The following is a 15,742-nucleotide window of genomic DNA, read 5'->3' on the forward strand; positions in this document are numbered from 1 at the left end:
AGTTTCTGATACAAGCCACATCACATTTCATAGTATCTATAACAATCAGAGTTAGTTGCCAGGGTAGTACTTTTTCCCAAGGATTTAAACAACAAAAACCCCACCTAATCTCAAACTAAGAAAAAGAGAGCCTTAGTTGACACTGCTCCCAAACATCTAATGCATATTCATGACTAGAGCACCGATTTCCAGAAGACTGGATCAAAGGTGGATCCCAAGCCCACATGAATGTAAGAAACATTAAACTGAGATGTGACTTGGGCTAGAACAGAAATCACAGAGCCAGGATTGCACAATCCAGCTGGCACTGTGGCAAGAAGTTTTTTCTTAAGGTCTCCTGGCTAGTGACACATTACAACTTCTCTCTTTTGACCTGGAATTATACTACTGTGCCCTGGAACAAGAAGCAGAGTATGGGAAATGTTCACTTTCTTTGTAACTGCCACAGAACATTTGAGACTAGCAAACAGGCAGTCATTAAATAAGCTTCAAAATACCCCTGTGTATTGCACCTGCAGAACTGGGCCTGTGATCGAGTTTAACAATAACAGTATAGAGATGAGAGGGTCTGCCTGGAAGGGAGAAAAAAGTGGAGAAAGATTCAACAGCTTCCAGTTGTCCCCTCCCCACTTTGATCAGCACTGCAAATCCCTGTGCCCTAACCTGGAGACACAGTAATAAATTAAGGACAAGTATGCTTTACTTCAGCTCTATCTCTAGTTACCAAAGTTCTTAGTACTTGCCTTACTGTAACCAGACTGCTTTGGCACTTTCTCTGTCTCTGAGGACCAGAGGTTCTAATTTTTGCTCCAGTTCAGTGGCTCCTGAGTAACTAATGAGGATAAAATAGTGAAGGAAAACCCCTGCCTCATCTGTTACAGAAACACAATAGCAAATTAAAGCAGAAAGAAGAAAGTTTACCACACTAAGGAGCACTACTTCAGCTCTGCCTAGACCACAGTCTTTTATTATATGATAAGAAGTCACTTCAAGCTTCTGAAGCATTCCTAATTTTCTGATTTAAGACACCTGGGCCTGTTAAGCAAAACTTGAAGTGCTCATTGCTGTAACCAAAGTTGATGAGAGCTGTGCTTTAAAGGTGTGATACCAAGCACTCTGAAATTAAGACCTTGATATCTTAAATTAGGTATAAAAAACTAAACCTAACCAAAATCCAAAGGCTATTGTAACCACTGAGTCTGTGCATCAATTGCCAATGCACAAAACTAGACAAATCTCTCAGGCACTTTACAGATGAGAACTAGGAAAAAATCTGAGAAGAAATGTTTTCTTCTTTTGTGTGAAAAGTAAGTAGTATAAAGGTCAGCAGGAGAAAACATCATACCATCTATCTCAGCTATTGTTACAAGAAAATACAGATGTGATAAGAGATAACACTAAGTGAACTTAGTATGAGGCAAGATTACTACTCTTCTATATATCATTCAAGCTAGAATGTCCTACAAATTTCTTTTCCTCTCACTTCCCACAGTGTTAGTGTAAAAATTTACTTGCTAAATAGACAACAGTATCTACCATGTGTCATATGTTGAATTATCTATTTTTGTTCGTATACATCCCTATTAATAACAGATTTGAGGTCTGTTCAGGATAAACACCTTTGTAAGTGGGACTCTCACATATTAAGAACTGCTACATCTCATTCCTCCAACAGGCACAGTGAAATGCTTGAGAGACCACAAAAGCAGTCCATCAAAAGCACCTGAGAAAAGATAAATAATAAGCCTTCAGATCAGTAGTATTAATCAGAATTTCAGGTCAAATCCAGGATAATAACAATAAGTAAATAAGTAAATGAGAATATGGTTTAGCAGTACAGGCATTGCAGGTGACAGATTCTCACAGTTTTAATATGTATTTCAGAGCATCAAAGATTAACCATTGCCTGCTTAATAGAAAAGATGAAAATATAGTCTTACTCAGTCAATTTTGTGAATGAGCCTTCATGTTTATTGAAAAAAAGGACCAGGCAGCAATAGGCCTATGGAACAGTCTGAGAGCAAAGTTACTCAGTGTATGACTAAACTATAGGTACCCTGCAACACCTTGTGCATGTCAACCATTGATTTGTATACCAAGATATTTATAGCACGAATATATTGTTATTTTAAATAGGAAAATATGAAGCAAATGATAGCTCAAGTTAATCCACATTTTAGCAATTCTTAGCTGACTGCTAAGGAACAATACCCAAAATATTTGCTTTGAAAATAGTACATGATTCACCCAACCTGCAAAACTACTTTGACAAGGAGAGAACAAACTCATGAATGCACGAGGTCAAAAGGATTACAATAATTAAATAAACCCAACCTCCCTCTTCCTTGGAGGACTTGTTCAGAGGAATGAGATGTAGGACAGTTCAGTGAGCACAGACTTTGGTAAGAAGGGTGACCGGCTTGAGAAGTCCACCCTTCCCCCTTTATCCACCTTTGCAATCCACATTTATCCACATTGCAATTCCCACTCCCTTTTGTCCCCTCGGTTGCACAGGTCCTCGAGAGAGTGCTGAGCATTGTGCTTGCCTTACAAGCACCACAAACGCAGGATAGAGCTGCAAACGGCAGCAGGGGGCACAACACCCTTCAACCAACTTTACTGCTCATGCCAACATCTCATCAGATTGCACTTTACAATCCAGGAGGAAAAGGGCAACATGCCTGGGGAAGTTAGATCCACCTGAGCTACCATCAGGAGATCATACAATGTTATTTTTATAGCCACTTCATAGAAGAGAAAAATGTTGAGGTGGAAATTTGTCTTCAAAATTCAGTCCAGTGGTGTGTTTTGTATTTTGTAATGTGAATTCCTCCTTTCTCTCAGCACTCAGTCTTGCATACAGAAGCTATTATTGTATAAACCAGTTCCAAAATTTAAGATTTTTCCTGATAAGGATACTTCTAAAGACCTCAGCACAGTAAAGGGTACCTCCTGCTGTTTCACTGGTTTGAATACAGAATGATCAATATTGTTCAGGATAAGATCTTAAATTAAAACCAATAGGAAAGCTACTTTTCTGGTGCTTACCTTAAGAAATTTCAGATACGCAACACTTGAGTGCAATTGCACTGCACCATAAGCTGAAGGGCATATTCAAGAAACTGGAACACATTCTTTACTCCTTTTGCCTAAATTTCTACTGGAACACTAGTTTCTGAGTTTGAAAAACATGTATGAAAACAGCTATGCAACATACCCTTTGTAATTACTGTGTCTTAGAAGGCTTTGGGGGGGTTGTTCACTGTTTTTCTTTCCTCCTTAAAATAAACAATTGTGCTGAAGTGCCATTTTAAGTCAGAGCCACAAGCTATTAAAGTAAATAGGAGGTTACATACCACATTCCCCTATTTATTAAAACTCCTTTTGTTCCTTAAGAATGACTGCTTAATGTTTAGCCTTTCTATAAAAACTGGAGCTATATCACTTTATGTCAGGCACTTTAACAGATAGTAATGAAAATGTCCTGGGTCCCCATAATCCTTTGTGGCTGATTAGGTACAGTAGAAGAAGTTATTTCATTAATTTGAAGACCATGAGCTTGAACCCTCATACTGACCTGAAAGTAATGTTTTATTCATATTGCAGTGTTGTAGTCAAAACTCCAGAAATAATTAAAAGGACAAGCCTCAAACCTTAGACCTTTGAATTATGAAGCTGGATACCCAGTTAATTATTGCACAATGGAAAAAGGGGAGTGGGGACTCAGCAGTCCTGATATGTTACTATTGCATCTACCCATGAAAAGCTGACGGATGATCAAGTGCACACCAGTAAGTGTGTCTTAATTCCCAAAACATGATTTTCACATGTCACAGTTGCTTTCTTCTGGATTAAAATAAATAAATAAATAAAACCAGACATTAGGTTAAATTCTGGCTCCATTAGACCAACAAGGGGAAACTCCAAAGTTCAGTAGTTTCAGCTAAGATTCATCAGCAGTCGGTGATCAGCTCCCCACAGCTATTATTCAAATGAAACACAAGATGCTTGGATCTACTGCAGGAATAAAATAAGATACTTTTCAAGAAAAAGCTGACAAAAAACCATGCCTGATTTTAGAAACTAGGTATCTAGTTGTCCTAGATACAAGCAGGAACTCATCGTAGTCAACAGTCAGTTTTTCCAGTCAACCTTTCAATCAGTTCCCTGAATTTTTATTAGCTGTTGTTTCTAAGTGGTCCTCGAGACTTGTTACCTTTCAAGTGTAATAAAGTGATTTAACCTGAAGAGCAAAGGCACATTTATATGAATGGTGAAGTTATTTAAAAAGCTGTCATCATCTGACAGGCAGATGATGATCCTAAGAAATGCTGAGGTAAAGACTAGTGAATAGAAACTCTGTTGATCCATGTTTACCTTTTCCAGCAGAAGTACATAGTGCTCTCCATATACCCAGCAGTCAAAGAAACCTAGTGAAAATTCAAGATAAATATTTACATCCTCAGTAATGAACACAGGCATCCCACACCACCCTTTTAATGTGATTTAGTCATATCTGTTCCTTTATGTACCTCATTGCCAATAATCATCTTGCTTGCACTTTGACAAGTGTCATTAATGTATCAATCTATTAGCTTTATACAAGCTTTTTCACATTCTAAATCAATTCAGGTAAGTGAGCTTTAATAAAACTTATAGAACACATGCAAGATAAATGAAACTATCCTCATGTTTTACTTATCATCCAACTTTCCCAAATATCATCAGACTACAATTGTTTCAAGCACTGACTACAATCAGCAGATTCAAATTGTATATAATGTTATTGCCAGCATTCTTCCATTTCTGCAGGGTCTTTTTTATGAAAGAGAGCTTTAAAGCCATATCTTGCTCTTAGAACTACAGCACCAAAAACATTTGCTGTTCCTCCAATGGACGTCATACTCTTCATTTGTTTATTTCTGTTGCTGTACCCTCAGTTGTCCCAGTGTGGACCACATATTCCAAATTGCCTGTTCCTTCCTTACCAATATATTCTTATCTTCCTAACATCTCCTTGCAGGCATTAATCCGCTGCTTTAAAGATTAAGTTACAAGAGACAGCAAACAGGACTGCAAGCAAAAAAGAATGTAATCGATATGTGCAATAGTTCTTACTACTCTTCTTATAGCACAACACAATTACTTCTTATGTAAACTGACATATTGCTAAAGTTACAGTACGAGATACAAGGTCAGATTCACAACTATGAAGCTGTTGGTTTGAACTAAGTTACTAGTATAGAAAAACTCATACAAACTGAGTATGGTTTAGGGTCACCAGATCAGATCCTACTCCAGACCACAACTGGAGTGCACACCCAGAAGTGATGAAGGTACAACACTATAGCCTCTATATTTTCCTGCGTCCCAGTGATCCCTGGACAGCTATGTATGAGATAGTGCAGTTTGTTGAGTACTTACTACGCCTGTGATGTTTAAATCCCCGTAAACCAGGATTAGGAAAGGACAAAAGGTACTTTAAAGCCACCTGTCATCATCTCACACTCATCCCAAGTTAAACACAGTGAAAGACTAGGGATCTGTGGGCAGTTTTCCGTTTTAGTTTGACCTTTAGGTTTTAAAAGTATATAATCAGGTTAAATTAGAAGAAAGCTATTCAAAATATTCTCTTTGGAATTCAGTTAAGGGTTAGAATATAAAAAAAAGGGGGGGATTTTCCATATTCTAGACTACCAAAGAGAACCATTATTGCTTTGGAGGTTAAAAAACTTGTCAGAACTGAACCATTTCCACAGATATATGACTGCACTCCATGCCCCCAATCATATGCTGCAGAAGATACCTTTTTTTCCCCATTACAAAAGGTATCTTTCCATGGGTCGTATTTCCAAAACCAGGCTAAAGAATCTATCATCCCAGCTCACATATCACTGTTTCTAAATATAGAGGACATAAGGATATTTTAAGCAATACTTTTCATTAAAACTTAGTACCTAGGAGACTAATCATATACTTACACTCTTCCATCCAATTAACTCTTCCTCCTAATTGAATCTTTGGGTGCCAAACAAGCATGTAAAATTATTCTCGTAACTGTTTAATTACTAAAGCCTGAATAATAACTACACTGGACCTCCCATATTTCCAGTATTTTTAAGTAGTTTAGACATTAATATGTAAAAATTTGAGTTTTACATATGGACATGTATAGATTCTAAATACAAAATTTAAAAGCCATCTTCTGCTCGGGAAAACAGTAATATATTAACTGATGCTTTCAACCTGCTTACATAGATTTATAATAAAACCATTCTGCTGTCATAGCAACTGCTAGCTAGCTAAGTTCCATCTTCTGTTTTCAAAAATACAAAAGCCAGTAGTACATTTTAAAGAATTATTAGCAGAGTCTGAAAACCAAATAAGCATTTACAGAGTAAGAAAATTCAGTCCACACACTAAGATTTCATTCTGGTATCAAATCACTACTAGAAAACTAGCTTCCAAGATACAAGGTGATTTACAGTGGTTAAAGGAATCAGAGACACTTCTTCCTTTCCTTTCTCTTGCTACTTCTCTTCCATGGCATTCCCCCAGCAGCTGTTGGTCAGGGCACAATCATAAGCAGCCCTTACTATGTGCATTATGTCTACAGGCAACCCAGGAACACAGCTATACTTAACTGAGAATACCTTCACTGGGTTCGATCCATTTTGCATATGTGAAGAACAAGATCAAATAAAAGTGACACTGACTCAGTGTGCACGGTCAGTAAATTTTACAGAAAAAAAAAAAAAAAAAAATGCGTGCATTTTCCAGTATCTCCACCACAGCCCATTCTCCCAGATGTGCTCAGTCTGAACATGCTGTATAGCACAGAGACTCTCATGTCAGATTCCCAAACAGAAGCTTTGCCCCTGATTTAAAGAGCCACAGGAATTCTGCATTTGTTATATTCTTGATAGACTGCTGGCACGCTTGCTGAAGCACAAAATCAGCTGACAGCAGGTATTGAGCTTTTGTACAAAATAGTCCAGAATTTTTAGGGACTTCATCACTCATTATTGCTCTTGTAGCACCTGTGTAACTTGTTGTTCAGTTTAGAATCCAGCCACAGAAGGGAGAGGCCAAAATTAAATGCAAATCACTATGAACAGTTTGAATACACTAAATATCAGCTTTGTGATTTTACCCAAGAAAATAATAAAAAATTCCCTTTAATTTTAATGTCATTTTGATCTTTACATCTGCATTGCCCTATCTGCCAAACAAAGCAGAGATCTTTGCTACTGTCACTTGTTTCCTTAAGATTAAAAAAAATAAAAAAAGCATTGGTGAGGAGGATTAGAGGTAAAGTTTTGTGGGCAACAGCAGCATTTACATTTTCAGACTACTTCAGTTGGCAACTCCGATAGGTTTTTGAATTTAGTTTTTGTTTATCTAAACTATCTGCTGGAATCCTCTCAGACTTTGATTTTGATTGGTGGTCCCTTTAGTATCGGTATGCAGAGTTTTCCACACAAAATGAATAATAAAAATGAGTCAACAGAATCCTTTCTATCCATTCAATTGCAACATCAAAAAGGAGCTCAAAAAAGCCCTATTTTCCTTGAATCTGAATCTGCGTTGTGACGTGCTAGAAGCTGACTCAAATTCTGCAGCTAGAGTCTGCTCCTGTTCTCAGAAAATTTCTTCAGGTGAAAAAGGGGGAGATGGTTGGAAGGAAGCCTGTTTCTTTTAATCTTATCTAAGCACTCCTGAAAGGAGTTACAACTGAAGATAAGGGATGTTGAGTCACGTATGTTTTCTGCCTTACAGTTCTTACCATGTATGGGGAATGATCCCATTTCTACAACACCAATTTTTAGCTACTGCAATTCTAGCATCTTTACAAGAGATGTTCCTGATAAGCACAAATATGAAGAGAGCCAGACATAGTCATAACATTTGACTGTGACAGTAATATTAAGGCTACCATCTACTGCCACTGCAATGCCAAGTGAAAAAAAAAAAAAAAAAAAGCCATGCTTGGCCTTTGAAGTGATCTTTACTTCAGCTGCCCCCAGCTAAAAGGGTTTAAGGGGAGGAGGAGAAATTTTTCCTGATCTCTGAGGTGACATTTAACAGACCTGGAAAACAGACATTGACTACAAGGGTCTACTCAGGAAGGCCTATGGCATGAATGACTTCCAAAAGCAAATACAGCAGTAATGCATTCAGTACACTTAACATCTCATTCTTTGATGGAGGACTTCTTCCTTTTTGACTTTATCTTCCTCTTGATAGTAACCATTACCAACAGGGCTGAGATGGACCAAATACCTAACACAGTGATGACTTCAGCTAAGAAACACAGTACTCGATCTTACATCAAAATCCTTGTAAACTCTGCAAATTCCTCCTGCTTGCATTTGGCAGAGTAACTGTCTTAACTATGCCACAGCATGCTTTATATTATACAATGATCAAAACCAGCAGCAAGCACTTCTAGTTTAGGCAACTTCACTTTTCTATTATTATTATTTTAAAATCTTTTCACTAGAATTTTATATATTTAAAGTATATATATATTTCACTCCAGACCAGAGTTCTCAAGAGGTTCTCAAGCCAAGAATGCAAGAATGTCCAAGATCCACTGCTTTGCATCACACTAGAAGCACTACAAGCAACAGGCACTGCAGGTATAAGTGGTTGTTGCAGTGCCTAGGTCAGGCTTCTGGAGCATGCAATAAAAAAAGACCACTGTTTTCTTTAACCTAACCTGTATCATCCATCTTCTCTCAATTCCCAGTTACAGCTTAGAAGCATCATCCCAGAACTCAGCAACCTCTATATAATTCATGGAAGTGAGTTTTGAAACATGTTTTTGCATCTCTGTCCAACAGCGCCCCCAGCACCTCTTATCTCTAGAAACCAATGTGAAGCTATCAAAGATAACTCCACAAAAAAAAACATTAATTTGTAAGATATGAACCTGCAGCTGACAAGCCACATAAAAACCTGCGTAGTTAGAACACAGAAGATACAGTGCTTCAGAAACCTGCTCACAGAAGGTACTTCAACATTCTAATATTCAGCTTACATGTATTTGAAGTTATCTCAATTTAATGTAAAGTCTCAAGAATGTAAGAAATCGAGTTTCTTAACTTAAATGGAAATATAGTTTCTTAATGTTAACTGTGAGGAACATTCCTTCCCAGTTATGTTAGCCTTGTCAGTACTACTGCCTCACTCTTGAAAAGCAGTTTAATCAAGGGAAAAAACTTCCTGAGAACATAAGCAGTAAATGCATGTAATTAAAAGCAGTGGGGGAAGGAACAGACTGGCAGGCTACCTTTGGATCTCAAAAAAAGACAGGAAAGCTGAGCTTGTAATGTGCTCATTTTAGAAAGATTCTGAAATTAATTTAAGTAGTATTATACCATATACATTCCCTTGAACTTGATTATACCTTTCTGAAAGTCTTCATTCTCTGAGACAATTCAAAAGAAAATTTTAACCCTGAAGACATTACAGAATATTTTGAATCAGCATTTTCATTTTAGCTGAATCATTCCCAAACAGAGCCTGGAAAAACTGATTTACTATTACTGGATGCTCCCCAAGTCTAAGTAATTTTTTTATCTCCCTGTCTGTCAGGTGGATATATGAGCAATGTAAGAAGATGTAATACAGCCTTAGATATTTATTGTTATATGCAATATCCAAAGCTCAATTAAGAATACCTTTGGAAAGACAGTGTAGAAATGTTATTTTCAAAAAAAACTTTATTTTCTGCACTGAAGAACAACTGAAGCTTTCCAAGTGGTTTTCAGAGAGGGCTGAGGTCTGTCACATGAGGTTAACTCTAAAAAGGACTAAGCTCTCATACAAAGGAAGAGTGCATGCAAAGGGCAGTAATACACTATGCAGGCTAGGTTAACCAACAAAGGCTGTATCTCAGGCATTCCAGCAGGCAATGCTATTTATACAAAAGATCTTAAACACTACCTCTACCACTCCCACCACCCTTTTTCCTCTACTTCAAGGACACCTCTGGTAGCCAACACTCCATTACAGGCCCGTGCTTGCTCAGCAGTTAATTTACGACAACATTCCACAGCTCAGGCAGGAGGAAAGATCAGCTATTCCATTCTACATCTATGCAATCAATAGGTAAAGTATAATGCCCAAACAGGTCATTCTACAGAAAAACCACAACTATATAACCACCACATTACATGTTTTGGTCTCTTTTTGAAGTGAAGGGGCCATATTCACAGCAGTGTTACTGCTACATGACAGATCAATTTCCAAAATTTTTTAAAAAGGAAGTGTTTTAGTCAAAGTACTGATACTAATAGCTTTACTCTACCAGGCATGTCAAAAGCAAAGCTCTGCAGTCAGCAACGCTTCCAAAACGTTCATTCTTGAGTCAAGACTGACACCCAGTGGCCATATCTTTTAACTGGTTTTGGTACTGTCCGGATTTTTAAGAATTGAGATTTCACAGTGAGATTCTACCCCAGGCTTTCAGCCTTCACTTCCAAAAACCACTTGAAAAGCCTCAGTTTTTCTATAGCATACATAGTATAAAAATAAATCAGATCAAAACTCACACTATATATAAACTTGTTTCCTTAAGAGCATCTAACAAGTCACATGTTTTGTAGTAATTATGCAAATGCATTTAACAAGTTTAGATTGGGCTTTAAAAAAAAATAAAAATGTATAGAATCTAGTCCCACCTCTCTAATCATTATGGTTAATAATAGATGATAACACCAGGAGAGTAGAAAGAAATTTTTATATTAAAGCACTGTGATAGGTTAACTACTTCAGAAATGGGCATCTATTTTCTGTACATCTACATAATCCTATTTACAAGGATTACAAACTGCAAGCATGGTATTAGATTCCAGCATTACTGACTAATCAGTGACTGATTTCACTTGACACAACATTAATATACAGGTTCTAGGCATTGAACTTCAACCTAACACTAAGGGCAGTAGTTTTCTCATGGAGGTAGAGTATACAACACATTTAAAATGATCACAGATGGAAAAATATGAGTTTACTTTCTATAGCTCACTTCTTTTACTCAAAAGCATTGATACCATAATAGACACCTATGTTGCTTTTGGCTGGGGTAGATCTAGTTTTCCTCATAGTAGCTACTATGTGTCTACGGCTTGGATTTGTGCTGATAACACAGGGAAGTTTTCGTCACTGCTGAGAAGTGCTTACAGAGTCCAAGTCTTCTCTGCCTCTCACCCCATGCCACCAATGAGCAGGCTGGGGTTGCACAAGAAGCTGGGAGGGGACACAGCCAGGACAGCTGACCTCAACTGGCCCAAGAGATATCCCATACCATATGGCATCATGCTCAGCATATAAAGCTGTGAGAGGAAGAAGGAAGGGGGGCACATTCAGTGATGGTGTTTGTCTTCCCAAGTAACCATTATGCATGATGGAGCCCTGCTTTCCTAGGGATGGCTAAACACCTGCCTGACCATGGGAAGCAGCAAATGAATCCCTCGTTTTGCTTTGCTTGTGCACACAGCTTTTGCTTTACCTGTTAAACTGTCTTTATCTCACTTTTATTCTTCCAGTTCTCTCCCTGATCCCACCAGGGTGGCAAGACAGTCACTGGATGTGTGAGGTTCAGTTGCCAGCTGGGATAAACAACCCACACAAGTCTGTTTTGACTCGGGGAGTATCATTAAACCTGAGAGACAGGTAAGTCACATAAGTTTGTGAGATACTTCAAAATAAAAAGGCTTATTTTATCCTCCATCAAAGACACAAGCTGTTACAATTTTGTCCCTGCATTGTGCCTTGACAGACATAACCACATAGAGTTAAGTTTTCAGCTTATCCAAAGATGGTATGGATGAGTTTTGCAATACTAGCAACAAGCTCATTCTTTATCATTTGCCCCATCTTTGGTAAATGCTCAGCAGCATGACCCTTCAATATGGCAGAATGATGCAAATATCATTAGGCTATCATGACAACTGCTTATTATTTCACTATCAGCAGTTTAGCAAATGCATTCAAGCCCTAAAGCAGTACATAACCAGACTAACAGAATGAGATTCTCCACTAAAAGGTGGGAAAGTATCAACAATACAGCAAAGTTGTGTTTTATCTCTTAAAATACAACTTTGATGGACTGGTGTTACTATTTTACCAGCTAAAACACCTGAGAATCACTTCTTTCAGAGATAGTACGTTTCTCATAACCAGTAAAAACTTCAATACCCTGAAAAGTCTGAGACAAAAGTCTCTGAATTTTGAGTATGAGCTGCAGTTAGTTTTCCTTAGACAGTGTATCAGTTTCAAAAATAGTAATAGTATCTTAAAATTATGTGCAATCCTATTTGGAGGAGATTATGCAAATAAATCCTCTCTCAAAATCATTTTAAATGGAATGTGAATACTGCACATGATGCCAGTTATGAAGTGTCAGTTGCTTAATCTGAAGTTATGCCAGTTTCCCATATGAATAGTAACAGGAGAAAGCAGCAGAGGCAAAAACAAGCTACCAGGAGAATTTTATTTAGAGTGCAACCCCCACCATAGTACTCATAGTCTATAGGATTATGTGCATCATTTCCAGTGAGGAATCCAGGAGAGCTATTGCTGAAAAGATACCCAGTTCATCAACAGCACAGGATAGCAGTACTGTGGTGGCTTCTATACATCCAAATATCTGCAGGTGGGTCAATTAGATCACCTGCTTAAACACAAACCACTTTGAAATAAGCCATTCAGAGTACCAGTAGTTCTTGTTAATTTTTATTTTTTCTATTGCTCTTTAAAAGGCACAGGATAACAGCATGTGGATTTAAAAAACACTAGCAGTCACATAACACTGGAGGACAAAATTTACTATATCTGTACCATGTATACCTGGTGCAAAATGTTACATTTACTTTTACTATATGTAAATTGGGTTGCTAGAAGCTTGCTACTGATACCAATAAAGGTGCAAAGGTCCTTTCTGTGTAGCAGTTATTCTTTCCTGCACTGGGTCCATGTCTGTAGCTGGCAGTGGCTGATAACCTAGAAGAGATATATACCTGGGAAAGTGCAAGGACACAAAACTATCCTTTTGTCCTCCCTGTTCTTGAGTAATATACACAACTGAAAACTTACTACCACTATCGCACATTCAATCAGCAATTACATGTAAAAATAACACAAATAATTTTGAAACACTATTTTTATTCAGTAGCCAAGTACCCTCAACTTCTATAAGCACACAAGCCATTGATATTTTCAAGGCATCTTGTTACTGCTGTGGTATTAATTAATCTCTGCATAGCTCTGGAAACAGGGAACATCTTCCTGTCTCCTTTTGATATCCAACAAGGACTCCATAGTCTGAATTGAGGGAGAAAACACTCCTTTAAGAGTGATACTCCTATCATTTGCACAAAGAGTATTTGAGAAATCACTTGGATTACTTGCAAAAATTACTTCCAAATTTTTTTTCCATGTCTACACTTCAAAATGTCTGCACTTCAGAGGTAAAGCAGACAAGTTCCACTATGAAGTAAGGCCTTGAAGTATATACTACTCTGACTGCAGTGGGCAATAATAAGGTTCATGTGGCAATTAAAGTATATAAAGTCATGCTAGCCTTCAGACTTCTTGGTATCTTGTATTTGTAATAATGAAAAAGAAGGTGTAGGCAAAACTTCTTCAAGTTTTACTTGCATAAGTTATTTAACATTTGACTTAAGAACTTGTAAAGACATGCCATCCCATCTTAAATTCCACTAACATTTAAACTAACAATCATTGTGGGATTGAGTGCGCCCTCAGCCAGTTTGCCAATGACACCAAGCTGTGTGGCTCAGTTGATACGCTGGAGGGAAGGAATGCCATCCAGAGGGACCTTGACACGCTTGTGAGGTGGGCTGATGCCAACCTCATGAAGTTTAACCATGCCAAGTGCAAGGTCCTACACCTGGGTAGGAGCAATCCCAGGCACAGCTACAGGTTGGGCAGAGAAGAGATTCAGAGCAGCCCTGCAGAGAAGGACTTGGGGGTGCTGGTTGATGAGAAAACGAACATGAGCAGGCAGTGTGCACCTGCAGCCCAGAAAGCCAACCATATCCTGGGCTGCATCAAAAGGTGCGTGACCAGCAGGTTGAAGGAGGTGATCCTGCCCCTCTGCTCTGCTCTTGTGAGACCTCACTTGGAGTATTGTGTGCAGTTCTGGTGTCCTCAACATAAAAAGGACATGGAACTGTTGGAACAAGTCCAGAGAAGGGCCACGAGGATGATCAGGGGACTGGAGCACCTCCCGTATGAAGACAGGCTGAGAAAGATGGGGCTGTTGAGCCTGGAGAAGAGAAGGCTGCATGGAGACCTCATAGCAGCCTTCCAGTATCTGAAGGGGGCCTATAGGGATGCTGGGGAGGGACTCTTCATTAGGGACTGTAGTGATAGGACAAGGGGTAACGGGTTCAAACTTAAACAGGGGAAATTTAGATTGGATGTAAGGAGGAAATTCTTTCCTGTTAGGGTGGTGAGGCACTGGAATGGGTTGCCCAGGGAGGTTGTGAATGCTCCGTCCCTGGCGGTGTTCAAGGCCAGGTTGGACGAGGCCTTGGGTGATATGATTTAGCATAAGGTGCCCCTGCCGACGGCAGGGGGGTTGGAACTAGATGATCTTAAGGTCCTTTTCAACCCTAACTATTCTATGAGTCTATGATTCTATGATTCTATATGGTTTATGTATAGATAAAGAAAGAGAATACATCAGAGCCTTACCAGTTTTTTTTTAATCTGGCACACAGAGTTAACAAGTCCATAACTACCTTAACACATTTCTTTGAATTCAGGAGCTTCAGCATGGATAGCCGCAAACTTAACCAATACAAATAAAAAAAAACAAAACAAACAAAAAAAAACCCAAAACACTGAAACAAAAATATTATTGAAACAAACCCCATCATCATTAATAGCTCAGTTTCTATAGCAATCATCAGAGCCAGAAAAAAAAGGTCTACTTGGATTTTTGGTAGTCTAGATACAAAGGATTACAGAAGAAAGTACTTTGACTGGAAGATGTTTACAGAGAATTATTAATGTCCTTCAATAAGCCTGATCTTACCTAAGGGAACCAATGCTTTTCTTCACTACAAAAATCCTTGTTATACTAGCACTGAATGTGTTAATGAATAAGCATTTCACTTTTATTAATGCATAAGCATTTCAAAACACATGTTCCCTCAGCTTCACACCTCAGACTGTATTCCTTCACTCCTACAGAGGATTGTATGGCTATTATCAGATACTTAAGCAACTTAGTAAATCAACTCTGCAGTAGGAACCAAGTCTGTACTGCAGAAAGCCACTAGCCATATGAAAACATTCCTCTCAGGTTAAATTGCCTTTTGCCTCCCAAATTTATGACTTTGAAGTGCTGAGAAGAGCCAAGCTGGTGGCCCTCAGAAGAGGAGTTGCATGCAGAAGTACTGCAGCAGTTCCAGCTCTATGCACCAGCTCACCAACAAATCGATTAGATTTCGCTTTTAAAGCTCTCTGTTGTTCCCTCAGGGAACCAGCGCGAACAGCCACCTCCCTCCCCTCAGGCCTACACACCTCCCGGCATGCACTGCTGCAGGATCGCCCCTGCCTAGGCTTATCATGCTTCCCCCCCGACTCTAAGGTCCTGGAGGGCAAGCCCTGCAGGCGGTCCCACCTGCTCACTTTTCTCACGATATCGAAGGCAGTTTAGCCTTTACCGAGGTTCGGTTTATGACCACAGGTAGTAACCCAC

Source organism: Pezoporus wallicus, unplaced genomic scaffold (genome assembly GCF_028554395.1).
Source record: "Pezoporus wallicus isolate ANWC-B61680 ecotype Strahan unplaced genomic scaffold, APGP_CSIRO_Pwel_v1 contig_1181, whole genome shotgun sequence".
NCBI lineage: Eukaryota > Metazoa > Chordata > Aves > Psittaciformes > Psittacidae > Pezoporus > Pezoporus wallicus.